Source organism: Temnothorax longispinosus, chromosome 9 (assembly GCF_030848805.1).
Source record: "Temnothorax longispinosus isolate EJ_2023e chromosome 9, Tlon_JGU_v1, whole genome shotgun sequence".
NCBI classification, from domain to species: Eukaryota; Metazoa; Arthropoda; class Insecta; order Hymenoptera; family Formicidae; genus Temnothorax; species Temnothorax longispinosus.
The window spans coordinates 18,044,315-18,063,698 of record NC_092366.1 but is presented as its reverse complement, the minus strand read 5'-3'; the positions used below and the strand labels follow the sequence as shown (position 1 = coordinate 18,063,698).

The 19,384-nt window shown below is 41.1% G+C and overlaps 3 protein-coding genes across 7 annotated transcripts in view; 2 read left to right on the top strand and 1 right to left on the bottom strand.

The window, feature by feature from the left end:
• Window positions 1–19,384, bottom strand: part of LOC139819370 (uncharacterized) — a 368,184-nt gene that overhangs the window by 156,902 nt on the left and 191,898 nt on the right. The gene's annotated exons all lie outside the window — the stretch shown is intronic.
• The window catches only part of LOC139819361 (synaptogenesis protein syg-1), a 269,748-nt gene that overhangs the window by 129,657 nt on the left and 120,707 nt on the right, over window positions 1–19,384 (top strand). The gene's annotated exons all lie outside the window — the stretch shown is intronic.
• Rps12 (ribosomal protein S12) overlaps window positions 16,338–19,384 on the top strand; it is a 224,029-nt gene continuing 220,982 nt past the window's right edge. The window contains exon 1 of the mRNA XM_071788650.1: window positions 16,338–16,343. The gene's annotated coding sequence lies outside the window, so the exon portion shown is untranslated. The remainder of the gene's footprint in view (window positions 16,344–19,384) is intronic.

Sequence of the window (19,384 nt, the reverse complement as noted above, 5' to 3'; positions counted from 1 at the left end):
TTCGCTCGGGAATCTTTCGTTGCAGGTAGAAGGAAAAGGGAATAAAAACGACGTAAAGGCTTGCACGCAGAAATGAGACGGGGGTTAAGCCTATAAAAAGTAGATAGGATCATCGATCCACGGGAAGCGGGCGAATGCGAGAGCGGCGCGTACTCGTTAAAAACTTGCGTAGCGCACGCGACCGCATTATTATCGTCGTCTTATTTAATCTCTCTCTCGGTATACGAATATCGCCGCTACCGTCGTGTGTTAGCTTTTTATTGCCGTAATTTTTTAAGACGTAAAGTCCCTCTTGTCGTATTTCGTACAAAAACAAGGTTACAGAAAATCTTAAAGACCATAACTCAATCACACAATGAACAATTTCGTGATTGTCATATACATTATAATAGATGGTAAATATATATATATATATATATATATATATATATAATCATTGAATAATTAATCAAAATTAAGAGAAAGAAAAAGAAAGTCTTAACAGTTTTTAATATTTTTACGATTCTAACAATCTCTTTAAAGCTGTAAATGTATTATGTGAGATAAGTTTAGCAACCGGTCACAGTCATAATTTCATTACATATCGAATTTTAAATGTCATTTTCACATTCAACGGCAATACAGTTGAAAATTACAGACAAAAATGTCTGGAATTTCATTAAAATGATTGCCAAGCTCTATAGAATTATTAAGAATCTATGAAATGCACGCGTAAATATGTATTGCGAGATGCCTGTCCGAAAGAGTATAAGATAACTGCGCGATAACGAAATTATTCACTTGATTCAACGAAATACTCAGAGGGCCGTGCTGATATCGTCGAAATGGAAAAGTTTGAGCATATGTTGATGAACAGGAGAGCCGCGCTATCGAAGAGGTTATCGACATTTCGTGCGTCACATTTTCTTGCGGCCGTCCTCTTAAAGGGTAAAATGATATTTCTAACGATTTCTAACTCAATTCCGCACGTCAATGGGGTCTCGGGGAGCGAGGTGTTCGTTCAATTGCGCTCGAAATACTCTTTAGCGTTACCTACGAGAGCTTCTTCCTGCACAGCTCGCCTTCAAACTTAAAACTCTCCTCGCCCCTCGCCGGAGGAATTCTACGAATGAAGGGCATGAAAATCGAAACGTCAGCTTCGTGTTTGTCGGGTCACTTTCGAAGTGCGGCGGATCGCACCGCCACCCGCCACCCGGAATGGAATTTTTTCGAGGATTTTTCACGACACACATGTGTCCTGAGAAAGGGGTCTCAACCTGACCGCCGTGTTCTGTAGCCTCGCCGTTGCGCATAGTCATGTGGTACACACGTGCGAATCGCGTATGCGGGTGTGGTCTGCGTGTACGTGGACGTGCGAGGTAAACGCACACCCAACGTGCCCGGTATTTGCGAAAGGCGTCGGGAGGACAGATGGATACACGTAGCGTCATACGTAAGAAAGAAACGACGGAGGTGGGGTTGCCCGCTCGCTCAGAAAAGGATAGTGGGGTAGCCGTGAGGTCGGAAGAGACGGGGGGTTGGAAATGGGAAATATGGGGTCTTGCCGGGTGTGGGTGTACCGGGCTTTCGAGTACGCGGCAGATTATGATTGCGTCCACTCCCCGACGCCAGCGGTTCTCCGACTCTCCCGCGCCTGGATCGTATTATCCTCGAGTATCGCCACGACAGTTGTAAGGCTATTAATCTGTCAATACCTTAGAACCAGATCTGCTTAGGATTATCTGGTGATAAAGTTTTTTTTTAATTTATCGGAGATTCGTAACATTATTTTTCGTGCACTTGTAGATAGATTTTATATTAATAGAAATGTAATTATACCACTTTATACTATTATTTAATACCGAAAATTTGAGAATCCTAAAAATGCCCGCTAAAAAAACAGGATTCAATATTCCCTCACTACTGTTATTCGAGTTTTTTCGGACATTTCTGTGTAACGATTTCCGTGTCGATACGATGACGATCGTAACTCTATTCCGCATTATCGGGCTCGCGCTTACCATTCCGCGCTCATAGCTTTCAAGATAATACGTTACGCCAGGAATACGCTGGCGGCGTGTGCCCCACAGGACACCGTCCTGTTTTATGTATATGACCGTGTACGTTCTTGCACCAGCTCCGAGACGGTTTCACCGCTCGTCTACAGCTCCCCGATGTACCCTGTCGGAGAACACACTGCTGCTCGGCTGCTACCCTGCTTTCCGCCGCAATCCGATTCCACCGCCCGTTCCTTCGGGCGAGATTACGTTGGTCCATCCTTCCCCTATCCCGGTAACCCGGCCAGACACCTCTCGCCGTCGTTGGCGTTGATTTTATCCCGGGGATGTCGGTGTCTCAGCGATAAAAATATATAAGGTGACATTACTGAGATTCGTTTACAATCGTAATTTCATACGATGTTGACTCTCTCTCTCTCTCTCGGCAACGCTGTTATTTTCCTCGCGAAAAAAGAGCTTTACCTATTGTTACCAATTACGCAATTGTACGCGAGCGAAAAAATTTACGTGCCCTCTCTTTCTCCTAAAATAACATTTGATATTTTTGGATTTTTCGTATGAAAAGTACACATTTACTTTTTGCGGATTTAGACTAGAAGGGTTTTAAATATTTCAAATATAATTTTATGGATATTTGATTGCTATATTCTCCGCGAATTTAAGAGACGCGCACGTCACTCGGTCATACCCTGAAAACGGGATTTACAAGAATGATAATCGCGAATTTCGGGGAATAAATGTCGTATCTCCCAGAGACCGGCGCGTAATTCCAGCATTACGATCCAACAGTCGGTCGCTCGGTGGAACTGTCGTCTCTCTTTCGTGATGCCTGGTGCCAACTCGAGCGGCAAGTTTCAACGCAGAATCGCGCCGGCTGACGTTTCCCTTCGGACCTCATCGCGCTGACCGGCCGATCCGGCGATTACCCGAAATTTCATTCACCGACTCGTCGCAACTCGAGGATAAAATGGCAGTTAATCGCTTCACGACGCAATTTCGGAAGTTGCGGACCAAACTTGCCGGGAGCGTTTGCGCGTAATTGTCGCAATTACCGAGAGAGAAATGCCTCGCGTCTAGAACGAATGGAAGAAAATAGTGGCATAGTGCGGAAGAAAATAACAGATAACGTAATAAAGTATATATATTCTCGTAATTAAAATTAATTTTCAATAGGAAATAGATAAAAAGCGAATGACCTCGTTTAAATACGAAAGAATTAAGTATTATTTTTAAAATTATTACTTATTTTAAGGGGTTAATGAAACTTGAACAATTTAATCAATCAATTTCCTTTCTTTCGTCTGAATATTGCGTTTCATACAAAAATAACTAGCAAAAACTGGGAAATAGCGCGAAAAATTTTCTTTGCGAGGTTATATAAACATAACAACATAAGAAATAGTAAAGTTCTTGGAGTTGCTGCAAAAAAGTTTATCCATTCTCGCGTATCCGGGGCCTACGTTTGCTTCCTTCCGTTTCGCTTTATAAAAGTCGCAATCCGATTCCGGAATCCACCACGTCAGATTATGCCGCGACGTGTGCGTCTCGTCGCGCATCGCGATATCGTATATGCAATTACAGAGATGAGAGACGAAAGCCTTGAGTAGCGAATTCTTACCTTCTATCACCTTCTCCCCCTCCGCAAAGAGATGTCCTCTGAAACGTTTCCGTTCTGTGATGCAAATTTCTCAGAGACGATATCTTCCCCTGTGCTATGTCTAGACTTCTAGAATTATCGGGCTGTTTTCCAATTCATCATTTAAACACGCGCTCGTTTCTTGCTCGTTACATCTGTCGGCTTCATTAAAGCAGACCCTGATTACTACAATTAATAACCATTCTGTCAAGAAGGACTGGATCAATTAATCAGATCGTTCAAGTTTGATAGTTGCTTATCGACTTAACATCGCTCACTGAGCGCTTAAGCTAAACCTGCTTATCGCTTATTAATTAACTTAACACCTGGTGTTTTGGCAAAAGTTTAATCAATTTAACCGCAAGTTGGACGATGGTGCGATCGGGGATCGCTTACTCAAACGTAAACTTGGCTTAATTGAAACGTCAATCGCAACTTCATATTCAAATACTATTTATTAAAGAATATTGCCAAGATTGCAATGATTTGTCTCAGACAACAAGAATCTCATCATGAATACTCAATGTATCTGTAAAAATCTATAACAGAGCAGAAAGATGACAGTTTCGGAAACGGAGTATTCGGTAAAAATTATCGTTAGATGGATGAATGTTTACTGAATAATCTGCGACGTTAATTTATCTCTTTAGGTTTTGTTGTAAACGGGACCCGTTATTTGCCTTTCATATTAAGCATTAAATAAATTAATTCCCAGGTCGTTACTTCGCTTTGCTTCACCCGCGAGGTGAAAGGCAAGAGGGCTTTGTACAAACGGTGCCTTCGCTCGTCGCTCAGATACCAGGAACAATGGCGGTAACATAAATCCAACGATAGGAAATTTTCTCGTCGTGAAACTCAGTGCGCCCCGCGAGAATCCTCCGTGATTTCGGAGGCCGTCCCATTTTCCGTAGCCGCACTCGTTCACCGGTTTACTATCTGACGTTTGAAAGTGACGGAGTTAACTCCTCAGCCGTTTCCTTTCCTTCGAAAGTACTTGAAATGAAGGCACATGACTTTTGCCCACTGTCGACAGGCGATGATGAGAATACGTCATCGACACTTCCGTCGCCACTCAAAGCAGTGACGAGAGCCGCAAAGACCTCTTTCCGGATCTCCGCATTTGTGAAATAAACGCAATAAACTAAACGGGATGTGTTATATGTAACAGAAAGAGAGATACACGATTATTATTAAACAATCAATTAGCTAACGAGAGATTAATTATCGTATTGATTTAAATACTTAATACAGGTGTTATAAATGTATTATTTTCGATAATAACAGATTTATGCTACAATTTAGGTGGCATATAATTTTAATCTTATTAATTGGATCTTTATTGATAAATTGCATTAAACGGAGCGGAATAATTACGTACAGATTGACAAGCATTTCACAATATCATGAAATAGCATTATTATTTAAAATTTTGTAACATGATCATTTGATCTTCAAATCGCTTTTTTAAAAAACAATTTAATTTTTGTAACTCTTTAAATATTATGAATTATATATTGATTTTATTTTATATTATTGTTATATAAATTTTATTTTGTTATTGTTAGACAAATATGTCTAAAGAGTAAATTCAATTTCAATAATAATAATTGATTGACATATAAACCGAATTCCAGCACTGCTTCATTTTTTGTATTACTTTTCTCCTCATCGCTCGTGCTTAACATGCATGTCTTATTCAACATTTTAATAAGCCCACGCCTCTCGATCGATTTGTTTACGCCCGTAATCAACCATGATAACAAGTCAGCATTGGAGGCACGCACATTTAGTTCATCGATACCCGTCGATGCCGCTTGTTAGAGAGATTTATGTGCCACTTTTTTCTATCTTGTCATCGCCCGTTCATTAACATTGGCTTCCCAATCAGACCCTAATTTCGATTTCCTAATCAATGTCTCATACAATTTTTAATCAAGATATCCAATTATTGCTACGTAGGTATTCTTTCCTCTCCCCGTATATATAGATTAAAACGGATTGTCCATCAATAATAAAGTTTGAAGGTATAAATAAAACCTTCAAACTAGCGGTAAAAAATTCCCGGTGCATACCTAACGTATATTCTGTCATGTAAATTAACACAGAATGCTTATTAGGAAGTTCTCGATATAGTTCTCATTTAGCGTTTATTAAAATTGAGGTCAATTGATTCATTATTCGATACTATAAATACAAAGGAAAGAAAGCTATTCTAAATCAATTATTGCACTTTTATCGCTATATTAATCAATTATTTTGATAGCATCAAAATATAATCTCACAGCAAATTAATGCCAATTGCAACGTGAGCTGTTATTTTTAGAAAAAAAAAATAATTTGCGAAGTTTAATCAAAACGTAACATTGTAAAGATTATTTCGTAATTTATATTTTATATATATTAAAACATTACGATATGCGCATAACGATAAGCTAAAACTCATTTAGCGCACGAATTAATTCAGAGCAATTCTACCGGCGAATGCTTTTAGAACGACGCTACATTTTCGTATCGTTCTAGACGTTGTAAGAATAGGAGGGGCGCGTTTTTCCTAATAATCAAACAATCGAAACGTTAAGGGACACCAATCGGAAAGCGCTTACACTCGTGGCAAGATTTCAGAGCTCATCGAAGCGAACGAATCGTAGTCGAGTTTGTAGTCGACGCGACGCCTCGTCCGACTTTCCGCCACCCGGGAGATATCCAGGTGCGGTAAATTCTTAATTACTACGCAAATGAGTTTTGCATCCTTCATGAGACTTAGAAATTGGAATGCGCGGTGAATTTCGTACGTGCTTGGGTGCGCTTAAGCGTCAACGATCGGCGATGCGAGAGAGCTTCGGATAAACCACTGGGTACCTTGTTTGCCTCGTTTTCTCGCGTACTGCATCGTGATTATTTCGTTCCAGATCGTCGTACGTCTATAAACATCCTTAGGCAGAAATATTTTACCGCTCTTAATGCTGTCAATTTTTCTATTCTTATGCTTAAATAGATACATATTCACAGTTGAGTTCAAGGACATGAACACATTCCGCATTACTATATAATATTCACATATTTTTAACAAGGTTTAAGGATATTATAAGTATATCGTTTATAGATTTGTCATACATAATTTAGGGAAAATTCGATTGAAAGTTAATTTTAATCTCATAAATCGTAACAGATCAAAAATTATTTCAGTGAGTTATAATTAATTTTCTGGGATAATCTTAGAAAATCGATAATACACGTGCTCTTACCATACTAATAAAATTTTACTCAACTTTAAAAATTTACCTTAAAAATAAAAAAAATCTATATATTTATTTTTTATTTATTTTGCTATAAAAAATGTATTGTAATTACGATACGCGTCCACTAACGGCATATTGGTGGAAATATTTGGGGTTCGCGCGTTTGTAAAAGGGCTAAAAGTGTTTTTGAAAAATGAAAAGATTGTTGGTAAAGGGCTTAATTTGTTTGTAACGTATACATGTTCCCTCTCGTGTTTAGCGGTAACTGCAGGCGCACATGTGCGTATCTGGGAATTGGAGCAGCCCGTTACCAATTCGCCGAGCGACGGTAAATCCGTGCCAAATTTTTGCGGCTTTTTTTTAACCGCGCGCGAGCTTTCGCGTTTCGCAGCTGCGCGCGGTGGTGGCCTACGATTGTCACATACGCTTTATGAAAAATTAACGTCGCTACCATTAAGATAACGCGGTTTTGCATACGTACGTGTGAGATGGGACCGGTGCGCGCCTGTCTCACGCCACTTAAAATATTACAGCGTAAAGTAATGCATTACTGTAATATAGCCGCGCCACAGAGAGCGTGTTATGCTTTTTATAATATCACATTACGACGATAAGACAGTAATTTTTCTTGCTTTTACTACCAGTAATATGACTAATGCCTGATAATATCGACTATACTGACCAAATATACGAATGGCGTAGCGATCGTATCTTACGATACTTCAGGCAAGGGAATTAATCCAGTGATAAATTAAAAAGGGAACACGTAAAGCGTGTCTCAGAAGATCGTTTGTATACCCTATATCCTTCTGAAGAATTCAGAGAAAACTCAACTCAGAAATTCGACTAACAATAAGCATCAACTTTCTTTACAATTTTCCAACTTTTGATATTACGTGCCGTCAAGCGAAATGCGAACTCAAAAATATCTATTAAAGCAAAATTCAATAATTCATAAGTTTGAGATTATCATGGGACGATCTTGTTGCCTAATTTTGAAGCGCTATTTACCAAGACTCTTCAATTCTTATTAAATAACTGTTATTAAATAAGCGTGCAGTTAAATTTCTGCCACACGAAAGTCGATATCACATTTTTCACAGCAAACATCTCTCTCGATGACTGGTTCCCGCATTACCGTGGTTATAAACGTCTCGCGTATATACCATCGAGCAAATATCACGATATTATCATTACAAGCAAATATCGTTAAGTTCGGTAAGCACGAGTTATATCGGTCAGCCTTAAAAAATGGAACACACGATTAGATCGACCCGGAGATACAGTCTCGATGCCCGATGCATCGTCGTAGTATTCATCGGCTATTCCGAGGCGCAGTCTGCGAAGGAAAGCGAGTATACTCGCATCCATTTCATTATAAACGTCAAGATCCATACCGCCGTACTTGGCGCCCTTGCCTCGCGAGAGCGCGAGGGAAGGAGGGAGAGGGTGAGACCTAAATGACGCGTGCTTTGTGATTTAAGGATATCTTCGTCACGCCCCCCGAGCCGGCGCTCACTTCAATTAATCAGCTCTAAGTTGCACCTTGATTACTGATTCGAACACATACCCTTCTTTGCTTGTACCATTCTTACCTATACACGCTCGTGCGACATAAACGTAACGGTGCGATCACTCAAGCGGATTGTGAAACAGAAGGCACGCATGCAAGATTCATATAAATCGCTAAATAACGGGGGACTCCTGAAACGTCGTCAAATATTTATCTTACAATCCATCTGGAATTTGTCATTGCTGTTACTTATGCATGACCACGTGGGTGGTCGGTTTGTTCTCGTTAAAACGCTTCCTATATATCATATCGTATATATCTTTTTACATGGTTTGGACATAACGCGTGGAAAAATAATACATGCCTCGTCGAAAATATATTAGAATTTATATCTAGTTTGAAATGATGAATACCTATACAGGAACTAGGAAGTGAATGTGAAAAATACCGAAATGTGACTTCCATCAGGCCGCGCTTTGCTCGAAGCGGTTATATAGTAGTCAATTATTGAAAGTTTTGATTTTAGTCGAAAATAAATAAATAAAAGTTATTTCTCAGTAGTTATTTTTTATATAAAAAGTAATGTAGAATTATATGTACCTATATAGTTCTATATACACATATAAGACATTAATTATATAAGCAATAAATTAGTACATTTATATATATATATATATATAAAAATAATTAATTAGTACATTTTATATGGCGCAATCTTTATATTAACGTCAGATTAAAAGATTGAGTTTTTTAAATATTACGATTAAATCCACATAAATTTATAATTTAAATTAATAATTTTGTATTTAACAAATTTAAATATTACGATTAAATCCACATAAATTTATATTTCAAATTAATATATTTTTGTATTTAACAATATTAAGATTTTCATTTTTTTGACGTGCCGAAAATTAAAGGCGAGTACATCGTTTGGTTTCATATATAGCAATATAGAATTCGCATTAATAAAATACAATAATTTACATTTTCCATTATTCATTAACGACAGAGGGTAGGCATGAATCTACACAGTTAAACGATTTTAAATAAACAACATTCTAATTATTATATAATTATATCCCAAACTCATATTTTCTTTCGGTCTGTATAACAGATGTATAACAGCCAATTTTTTACTAAAACAAGAGTAAGATTTTCGCTCATTATTCCTTCTTGTAACTTGATTATCAACAATAAATCTCACGTCTATTAGCGATAGTTTCTCTGTGTAGCGCCATTAAAGTTTCCATCTCGTTCGTGCGCTCAAAGAGTACTTCGAAGAGTAAGAATCGATTGGGTCTGCGAACACGGCGTTAAGGGATGTATCTTAAAATCGCGAACGCGATAACACAGCATCCGACGATTCCACATTAACGGGAGAAGGATCTCATCGGCGATCATAAATTTTCCCATTTATCTCGGATCAGAGAGACGGGATTCTTTTCCGCGGTCGTCTTCACTGTTCCACCGAGGCGCCCGACGCGCGGCACCTGAGGTGGTATTTCCGTTAAGGAATAGGGAGGCTTCGATAAGAAGTCACGTTCGTATATATCCCTCCGGCAGCGATTCACAAATTACCCTGTCGACGGTTCGACCATTACCGGTGGCTTCCTTAGGGTTCCCCAGTGTACCTCGAAATCTTATGGCAGAAGATACTAGGTCGTCGTTTCCTCTATCCCAGTACATACAATCTCCGCGTGGCGGAAGCCGGCTTGATCCTAACCGTTGGTACGTAGCCGCAGAGTCTGTAAGTTTGTATCTGCGTGATGATTCCTCTCTCTCTCTCTCTCTCTCTTCTCCCCCTCTGCCATAAACCACGGGGCAGTGGAATAACAAATGCCTCATCGATTCGAGAGCTTGAAATGAACAATCACCTTGCATTTATCTTTCGAACGAAATTAATGAAGGATTAGTTATTCGACCGAAAAGCTCTGCCCGGGTCACGTCGAAAAAAGGTTTTAAAAGCGCCGCCGTCGCCACGAAGCGGAAAGTGATTCTTCGTAAACTCAATATACAAGCCCGGGGACGTCTAATCCGTCCTCGTGTCCCTTAACCGACATCTATGTTCCGGAAAATCCTTTGTAATTTGAGCGGCCACGCTCAAAAGATGATCATCGGTCGCCACGGTTGCATGAAATGTTAGCGACGTTCGAGGACGGATGGGGCGCGGAGAAGGATGGGCGGATAGGTGAAGGCTGGACGGAGGTATCGATCCACTCCGAGACGACAGCTCGGTGTTTACATCGGTGCCTCACGTTTGTTAGGATACGTGACGGCGGTTATAGGAGCGAGTGAATTATTTCGATTGTAACCGGGCCGACAGCCAGGCCGTCGTCGTTAACAATTGCTCGGGCACGAAGTGCAAAGCCGCCGCGGCGTCGTTAACGCCGACCACGTCGATGAAGTTGACTTTCACGGTGTCGCGAGAACGGTCCGTTATTACGTACTATCGACGATACAAGGCCGCAACGTGTGCTTGCTTTACGATCTCGGGCATGGGCTACATTTGAGTTTCCCCCGAGATCTTCGATGGCACGTTTCGCCGCGATCACCATCGATCGGATGCATTTTCGGTTGCGGTACTATTACAGCCAGCGATTATTCGAAGCCGTTCTGATAACGCGTCGCAAAATAGTAACGTCGAAAATATCTGAATTTTCTTCATACATATATCTTTTTTTATTTTTGTCTTGTCAGTTTTTATCATTTAGGTCAAATATTGAGTTCAGATGACCATTGTGCTGCTTGTTCATCTGATTTAATAAAAAATGGAGAAACTGCAAAAAAAGAATGTTGGTAATTTAATGGAAAACAATTCCTTTTGAAATTAATTTGTGATTTTATTTAATCAGAATATAATGTAAATCGATTTTAAAGCAATATTTTATTATGTTATCTGTATAACGCGTTAATGATAACTTCTTTGTTAAATATTTAAACTGACAGCTTGCGAATAATATAGCAGCTCTCACACAGTAACGTTTCCAATTACATTTGCATCCAAAAATTTTATTTTTGTCTACGTACAAAGTGCGACACTTCGAGCGAAAACATTTCGTGGAAGATTTTCTTTTATAACGCTGGCGAAGTCGATGGAGAAAATATCCCGCGCGTTTATATCTAAATATCTCCGGAAATTAAAACACTTATACTGTTTCGCTGACGGAATCGTTTGCAAAGTTTCTACTGATCTTACGACGATCTCTATAGAAATACGATCAGTACCGCGAGTTCAATTTAAAAGACACGAATGAGCGTAGCTAGATAACCACGCAGTATAAAGATATGGAAAGCGCGATCAGAATTCGGCGAGAGGAAAATGGCTTACGTTCGCGAAACGTCAAGTAATTGTCTGTCGAAGATATCGCACGTTTATGAAAATTGTTCTTTTGCGTTAATTCAGGAGAATGTTTTTCTTGGAGAGGGCTTCGACGAGGAAACTGCCAGGTTAGATTCACTGATACATGAGGCTACAAAGATTGTTTTTACGTCTCGATCTAATCCCACGTGTGGAGCTTTTCGACGAAATAAGATGCTTCGCACTGACACGAAGATATCGATGTAGCTTTACACTCGCGGAAATCGCGTGCACTCTTTTTCAGCGCGCAGCGCACGATTCTCGCCGCGCCGCGAAAAGCGACCGAGAAGAAAAAGCGCCGATGGCTTCCCGCCGCCATGTGAATTTACCCTTATCAACGTTGTTCGTTTTTCTTGCGAAATTTCCTTTTCGCGTTTCGCTTAAGCGAGCGCGCAACGGCGAAAGCGCTGTGCACAGCGGTAGCACGAAATGCGAATGTACGAGCTCTGACTGTTCTCGGAAATCAAGTTGAAATCCTTTCAGACTGTCGGGAACCATCGGGTGGAAATCATTTCCGAAAAGAGAACGCAGTCGCAAGGCGGCGCGAGCGATTGTAGTAATCGAACGACCGGCCGTATTCGAGAATACGTATGCACAGGCAGTCTCATGCTTGGAAGATAGCTACCTGCTTCTTATGTAGATTCTAAGAAAGTATATACGTGTGAGATATCGATCAAACGGATGGTCATTTCGATGTCGAAGTATCAGTCAGTATAAAGTTATCGAACACATTAGCCGTATTGAGTGTAAAGAATTGAATAAGCCTTCGTCAAAGAATTTCAGAGCAAGAGACACGTGTAAAATACTTTGAAATAAGTACACGTACATAAACATCTAAGTACATCACGCTTCAACTTATAATGTATAAACACGTTTTACGGTACGCGAAACCTCCACGTGTCCCAACGTTTTGCCTTCATAGAACCGCGCGTTTGTTTTGTACACGTGGTGCGCGCAATTACAACGGGCGCGTGTGCACACACGCGGCCATTGCGTGCGCGTGCACGGACGGAGGCATGAGGTTTGATGAGAAGGTCAAAGCGCGGGAGAGAAAGAGAGACGGGGGAAGGGAGAGGCCAGAAAGAGATAGAACAACAGAAAAGTCGTGAAACGAGAATGCTGCGGGCGCCAGCTTGAGACTGAGAGAGCGAACGTGCGGGAAGTGCAGAGAAAGCTCGGCCCGGAAGCTTTAAACCAGCCTCGACTACCCGGGACTTTGCCGTGTATGTACTTTGTCGAGTAGATACGAGAAGGGATATACTCACTCGGCAGACTGCCGCAGTCGGTATTTCCCCAGGTTGGTACGTGTACGACCGACAGAGGCGTAGCCAACTTGGTCGTAGAATGGCTGGTTGCACGAAATCCTTCGATCGCACGAAAAACAGTCCCTTTTGCCTTTTGTCTCCCTATCTTTTATAATTCCGCAGTGTTTATCAACGATCAAGCTATCTTGTTACGACCGTCAGACTTTCTTAAATCTTGCAGTCGATTAGAATGTTTCACTGCAGCAGATGTTTTTTGCAATGCAATTAGATGACGTTCTAGCATTCTTTTATATATAATGTATTTCTTAATCATTTTATATTCAAGTCAAACGAGAGCGAGAATTTGTAAAAAAAAGATCTCAAATGAAAACTCGCTACCACCTTGCTACGCCAATGATAGTCGCTCCTCATTGGCGATGGTAACATCGAGCAGTTCACCTTCTCCAATCTACTTCGCTGGAAGTGAGTGCTATCCGAGAGAAAACAAGACGTTCTCTTCTGGTAATGCGTTGAATTTCCTATCGCGCTTCCGGTTTGGCACACTGTCCCCACCGTCCCCACGGTGGGTTGAAACGGCGGTTGCGGCGGTGGTTAGGTAGTAATCCGAACGAGATAATTAGATAAGCTTAACTGCACGAGATTCCTGCGGCGCGGAAGTAAACTTTTTCGATAATGAGTAAATTCGATCGAGAAGACAAATACTCGCTAATATAAAGCATTTAAGCTCATCAGGAAAGTAATTTATTAGATGGACAATATATAGATATGTTGCATATCAGAAATGTCTTAATAAACATTGTATTATATTCCAGCTCGTTTATTTAAATGGTAACTTATCAGTATATCTACACGCTAACTGAATTGTTTTTTTTCTAAATTTTCTCGCAACGTGTCTCAGATCGTATAGTTGGTTCGCACTCTTATCGTAATTGATCACGATTTAACATCATTTCATCGCGCTTTGTACCTCTTCCTTCTCATCGCTCCATCTGCTCCGCGAGCAGATTCAGCATTTTATTCCGGAATTATTCATAGAATCAATTATGTGACCGCGCGGGAGTGCACTGAAATCGCGATTATATTGCAAGCTGCATTTGGTGCTGACGCACTTCGTTCTATAATTTGCAAAGCAGGTAGCTTGAAGTATCTTGAAGATTGATATACGTGCATTTCTTATCTCTGAAAGTGCATAGACGATTTTTATAGGCAACGTATAAATATACTCGTTTCATATTTTTTCAGAATATATTGTAAAAATATAGAATGGCTGCAGTCACAGCAAGAATTAAATTAACATGAATTAACATTAATTACTAAAGAATGACCCCATTATAAAAGTAAGCTCAACATATTTAACATGTTCCGCCATAAAATCGCCAGCGAATGATATTTTTCAGTCAGTCGTTTATATAATGCAAAGAAAGAGTCTTAAGCCACGAGGGAATTGCATCAATATTTCGATCTGTTAACCGTAAGCGCATGGGAGTTTCTCACAAACTGCAGTCCTTTATATCTGGATACTTGAGTGGAACTTAAACGAATTTGAGGAGCGATAGAGAAGCGTACATGGCGCTGGGCTCAATGAAAGGCTGAATTAAAAGTTCAATTTGTGGTAATTGACTCCGTGCGCCAGTGCGTCGTATTTCCCGCCTCTTTGAGCTCTCTAAATCCGTCGTTTGGAACGTGCCTCAGCGCGTGCTTGTACATACGTAAACGTGAACGAAGCAACAGCGAGAGAGAGAGAGAGAGAGAGAGAGAGAGAGAGAGAGAGAGAGAGATGAGAGAGAAACATCGCCTACGTCTCCATTAAGCTGTGATTTAACTTTAAAGATCGTTCGAATGTATTTTTAATGTAAAATTGCGCTATTTTTACCTCTCTGAATTTTTGACGGAGATCTTTTAGAGATATATCTAGACTAATCATATCCGTTCGAAACTTCTATGCCTTCTCAGATAATCACGGATATATTGTAGGTAAGGGAGAATATCTCTCGAGAGAGTTAATTATATAAGTAAAGTCTAGAAAAATGGAAGCGAGGATTCACTTCAGATTTCGTGCGAGCTCTCCCGGCTACATTATAACCGACGGTCAAGGAGCGTTATATGACGTATAAAATTATTATACGAGGTCCAGACTTAAAGAGCGGCAAACGCGGCGGCTCGTCCTGGTGGAACGAGCCGCTCTCGTGAACAATTACGTAGGGTCCGGCGATTTACAATCACCGCCGGCCCGACAGGACGTAAATCCGCTCTACGACGTAAGGTCGAAAGTTTTATCGCCCCGTGCGTCGTCGTTGTTCTTCATTAATAATTACGCGGGAGCCCGAGGCCGTGCGGTTCGCCCGGCATACGGCCGTTAACCGCGGATGGATCACGGCGCGTCGCGCCATTATACTCCCCCGCTTTTCTTTTTTTTTTTCTCTTCCTCTTGCGCGCAGTGCAAAGCGCGCGCGGAAAATACTGCGGGAAAAAAATGCCACCGCATCCGTTCCCATTCCCGCCTCGACCGCACAATGTACACGGCAAAAACATCCCCTAAATATCGGCGTTTACGGCCCTCGACGCGGAGAGAGTACGCGAGTTAAGCCTCCGTGGTCATTTGGCCATTTATCCGTATTCGCCGTACTCTTTTTGTCTTTCTCTTTCTCTCTTTCTCCCCCTCCCTCTCTTTTCTCCCCCATCCTCTCTTTCGCTGAATACTGTCTTCTCGCTATATCGCGCTTTTTCGCTTTCTCCTTCTCAATTAGCAGCGAACGCATACTCGCACTCTTCTAAACCGACTTCCCGCTTCTTCTCCGCTGACTGTCTCTCTTATTCCATTCTCATCCACTTCGCGCCGATTTTCCGGCTTCCTCGCTCGCGCACGCGAATGCGCTCAGCTCTGCCTGCTCTCGCTGGAAGTACATGGCGATAAAAGGCACCGCCAGCAAAAATATTGTCCATCGCCCGTGGAAACGGCACAACAATTTTAATGCAAGTGCCGGGCCCACTGTCCCCCGCCTTCGATTTTCTACCAGCGACGCTGGTCGAAGTACGCGGCATTCGCGCCAGCATGCAGTCAGCGGCAATACCATGATTTCTTTTGAATCTTCTCACGTACTTCACTTTCCGCGCTCCAGCCTCTTTGCCCTTCACTTGGCCGTTGTCCGACATCTCTCCTCTACCTTTCGCGCGAAATTTTTCACACGACTCCCGGCGATCGCTCAACTCGTCCAGCTTTCGCCTCCAAGTCTTGACCGCCAGAAACCAGAATGTTTCGCGATAATGTACGCGATAATGTACTCCGTTTAAAGCGGAGCAGTAGGTCAAAAATGCACGAGTGAAAAGCTCTCGTGTCAAAAGGGACCAAATGTGGTACGCGAAGAGGTACGCGATTTCGCGCGAAAGCGCACCGAACAAAAATGGCGTCAATTCAGAGATGTTCAGAGCACAAAAAGCCGGGGGATTGATGTAAAGAGTAGCGATTAGCGAAAAATGTATATGATCAGTGTAACCGCTGGTTCTGCGGTTGATTTGTGTGGCTCCAAAGATTTCAAATAATAATTGCCTGATTTTGTGTGAAATTCCGTTTGCGTGGATTAACATCGATGTTTCCCAACGGCGTTTTAATTAATTCTCTCAATTCTGGTATGCTGTACACGGCGGCATAGCCCGTTTTCCCTGTATGCTTTTGGTTTAATTATGTTCATTAGAATTTAATTTTAATTAAAAACAGCATTTTTTCCATTCCCTTCCTATTTTATTAAATACCTTGTCGTACGCGCGAGTTTCATCACATCCGCACACCGTAACTTTTTGTTTGAAATTCAGTTATTACGATACGAAAGAGCGCGGTGGGCGAATAAAAACACCGCGCAAGTCTTCCTTGTTCCATTTTTCAGTTTAGCTTACGCAGCGTTATGCAAATGAAATACGCGACACGCGATATTTATGTGTATATCTACCTACACATCTCGACGCGGATTATCAGACATAATTGTTGTTCATTTTATTTTAAAGCCGAAAGGAAAAAAAGATCGAGCATCAAAATGCAACTAGGTAATATCAGAACTGAGAAGTAAGCGTGATAGTGATCAGAAACATGCGGAACACTTAAAAATATTTCGACAGCTTCACTCGCGTAAAATTCTGCCATACGAGGGTGTATTAAATGCGCGCGCATTTGGGTCAACGAGATACGCCAAAACGGGGATATCATCGTCGAGATAAGAAAAGGGTGATATCCGGCATGAATCCCCGCGCCAAAAGGAAGCCCGTAGTAATCCGTGTATCCCTAGGCGCGCGAAGCCCACATTACTCTTGGTTTATACAGACACGCGCCGCTCGTTTCTATTATTTTCTTGTTACTTCGCAGGGGAGGACGAGGGTGAGGTACAGCAGCTTCCCTTTCGTACCGCGATATTACTGTTACGACCACTGTTTCCACCCTCTCCATCTCCGCGCGACTACGTCTCTCCCTCTCTCACCCCTTCTATTCTCTCTTTACGTGTGTCTCCCTTCTTCCGCCTCGTTCGTCGTCGCGTCGGTGTGTGCGGGACGCTTCTGAAAAATTACACGTCCAAGCCACTATGACCCTTCTCTCCGGCTTCCTTCCACCGCTTACGGTAACGTCGCCGCTCAGCTTCCGTAGAGAGCGTGATTTTTCCGGCGACTTTTCGGCAGTGGCTTCATGACGCCAACCAGCTCTCGTGTCGGCATGGAGAAGCCCTCGTCAAAATTTCAGGACGCTTACGAGGACGGCTTTTCGGTACGGCGCGGCGTGTTTGTTACAGAGGTCACGCTAACGGCTCTCTCTCTCTCTCTCTCTCTCTCTTTCTCTCTCGCTCTCTTTGCTTAATCGAATAGCGTCGAAGTAAAACGGAATTCGAAATAAGGTTCCTTACTCCTGCGTTATATCGAAGATCGATAATGTTCATCGTGAAATTTTAATTATTCGCGCGAAGCTACGTTTGCTCTTTTTCGCTTTGTCTTGCTGCCGGTTTAACGTAATAGCGAAATGTGTAAATAGAAAATACGCGCCTAATATGCAGAAAAGAATTCAACACGTAATATCATAGCTTTGTATATTTGCAAGAATATGAGAACAGTACATCTTATAAATTAATTAAGCAAAAAGCCAATGACGTAACGAGATATATAAACGTCAAATAAAATTTCGAGATATTTATGCTGCTGCATCAATGACTGCTGTCAGTGCTTTTAATGTATGTAATGAATAAATTAGTTATTTTAAATTGTCAATCTTAATTTAATTGATAGAACATATGAAAATATACGCAAAATTACTGATTGTCGATAAGAGTTGATTTTTTTCGTCAAGTCTGTCAAAGTATAAACTGGACGTTTTATATGGATGGGTTAAACGATTCTATAAAAATATATGCTGTGAATATTTTATAATGCTCAAATATATTTGTGAACACTTGCAAGAGGATAACATTTTATAAGAGAAACAGACTTCTCAGTTTCAAATTATTTTTAACGTGTTGGCGATAAAATTCAGGAGCTCTTTCTATTGACTATGTATTTCATTTTTCACCGTCTCGTCTGCATTTTTATTATGATAAAAGCCTTACATAAAAATTTTGCATATTAAAATAAATTCGATGAATATGTATGTCACAGCCTTATCGTTCGCGTATCTCGTAACTTTTATGTTATGTTTTATAATATAAATGTTTGTACTGTAAACATTTTCCATAAATATGGCGTTTCCGAGTATTTCCGAGAAAGCACATTATGAATTTAAGCATCGGCTTGGGAACTATTATTAAATACTGTTACCCAACTCGTACTGGTAATATCGGCTTTAACTTGATATTGGCAAAACGACATGAATAATAAATCCACTAATGTAAGTGAGATTCTGCACCTCATGAATTATGTTTATGTCTCGGTTTATGTTTTGTAATAGCAAACTACGAAAATGGTGGTTTGCATCCATTTGCAGAAAATTTGATTAGAATATGTTAATGATGGGGGTCCAGCAATCTGTGCGCGAGATTGCGTTATGCGAAGCAACGGGACCTTAAAATACGTTCGATTTACCTCACGCGAAGTAATCCGAAAATCCATAATTTTCGTCGCATCCCTATCTTGCGGAAAACTAAAAAGCGAGTTTTCCGACCGCGCAGAAATCACGCGCGGACCCCGAGAATGTTAGATTATAAAATATAATCTTTTAAAGTCCTCGAACCGCCCCAAGTTTTCTTTATGCGCGAAAGTTGGAATCAGATCTCCCTGGAGGAGAGCTCCGCGGAGTTTATTGAGCTATCGGCGGCGTAACTACTTCCGAAGGAGAAGAAACGTAAAACTCCCGTATCCCAGGCTACGCCCGACCCAAAAATCAAACGTCTTTAATTTAGAGGGACTG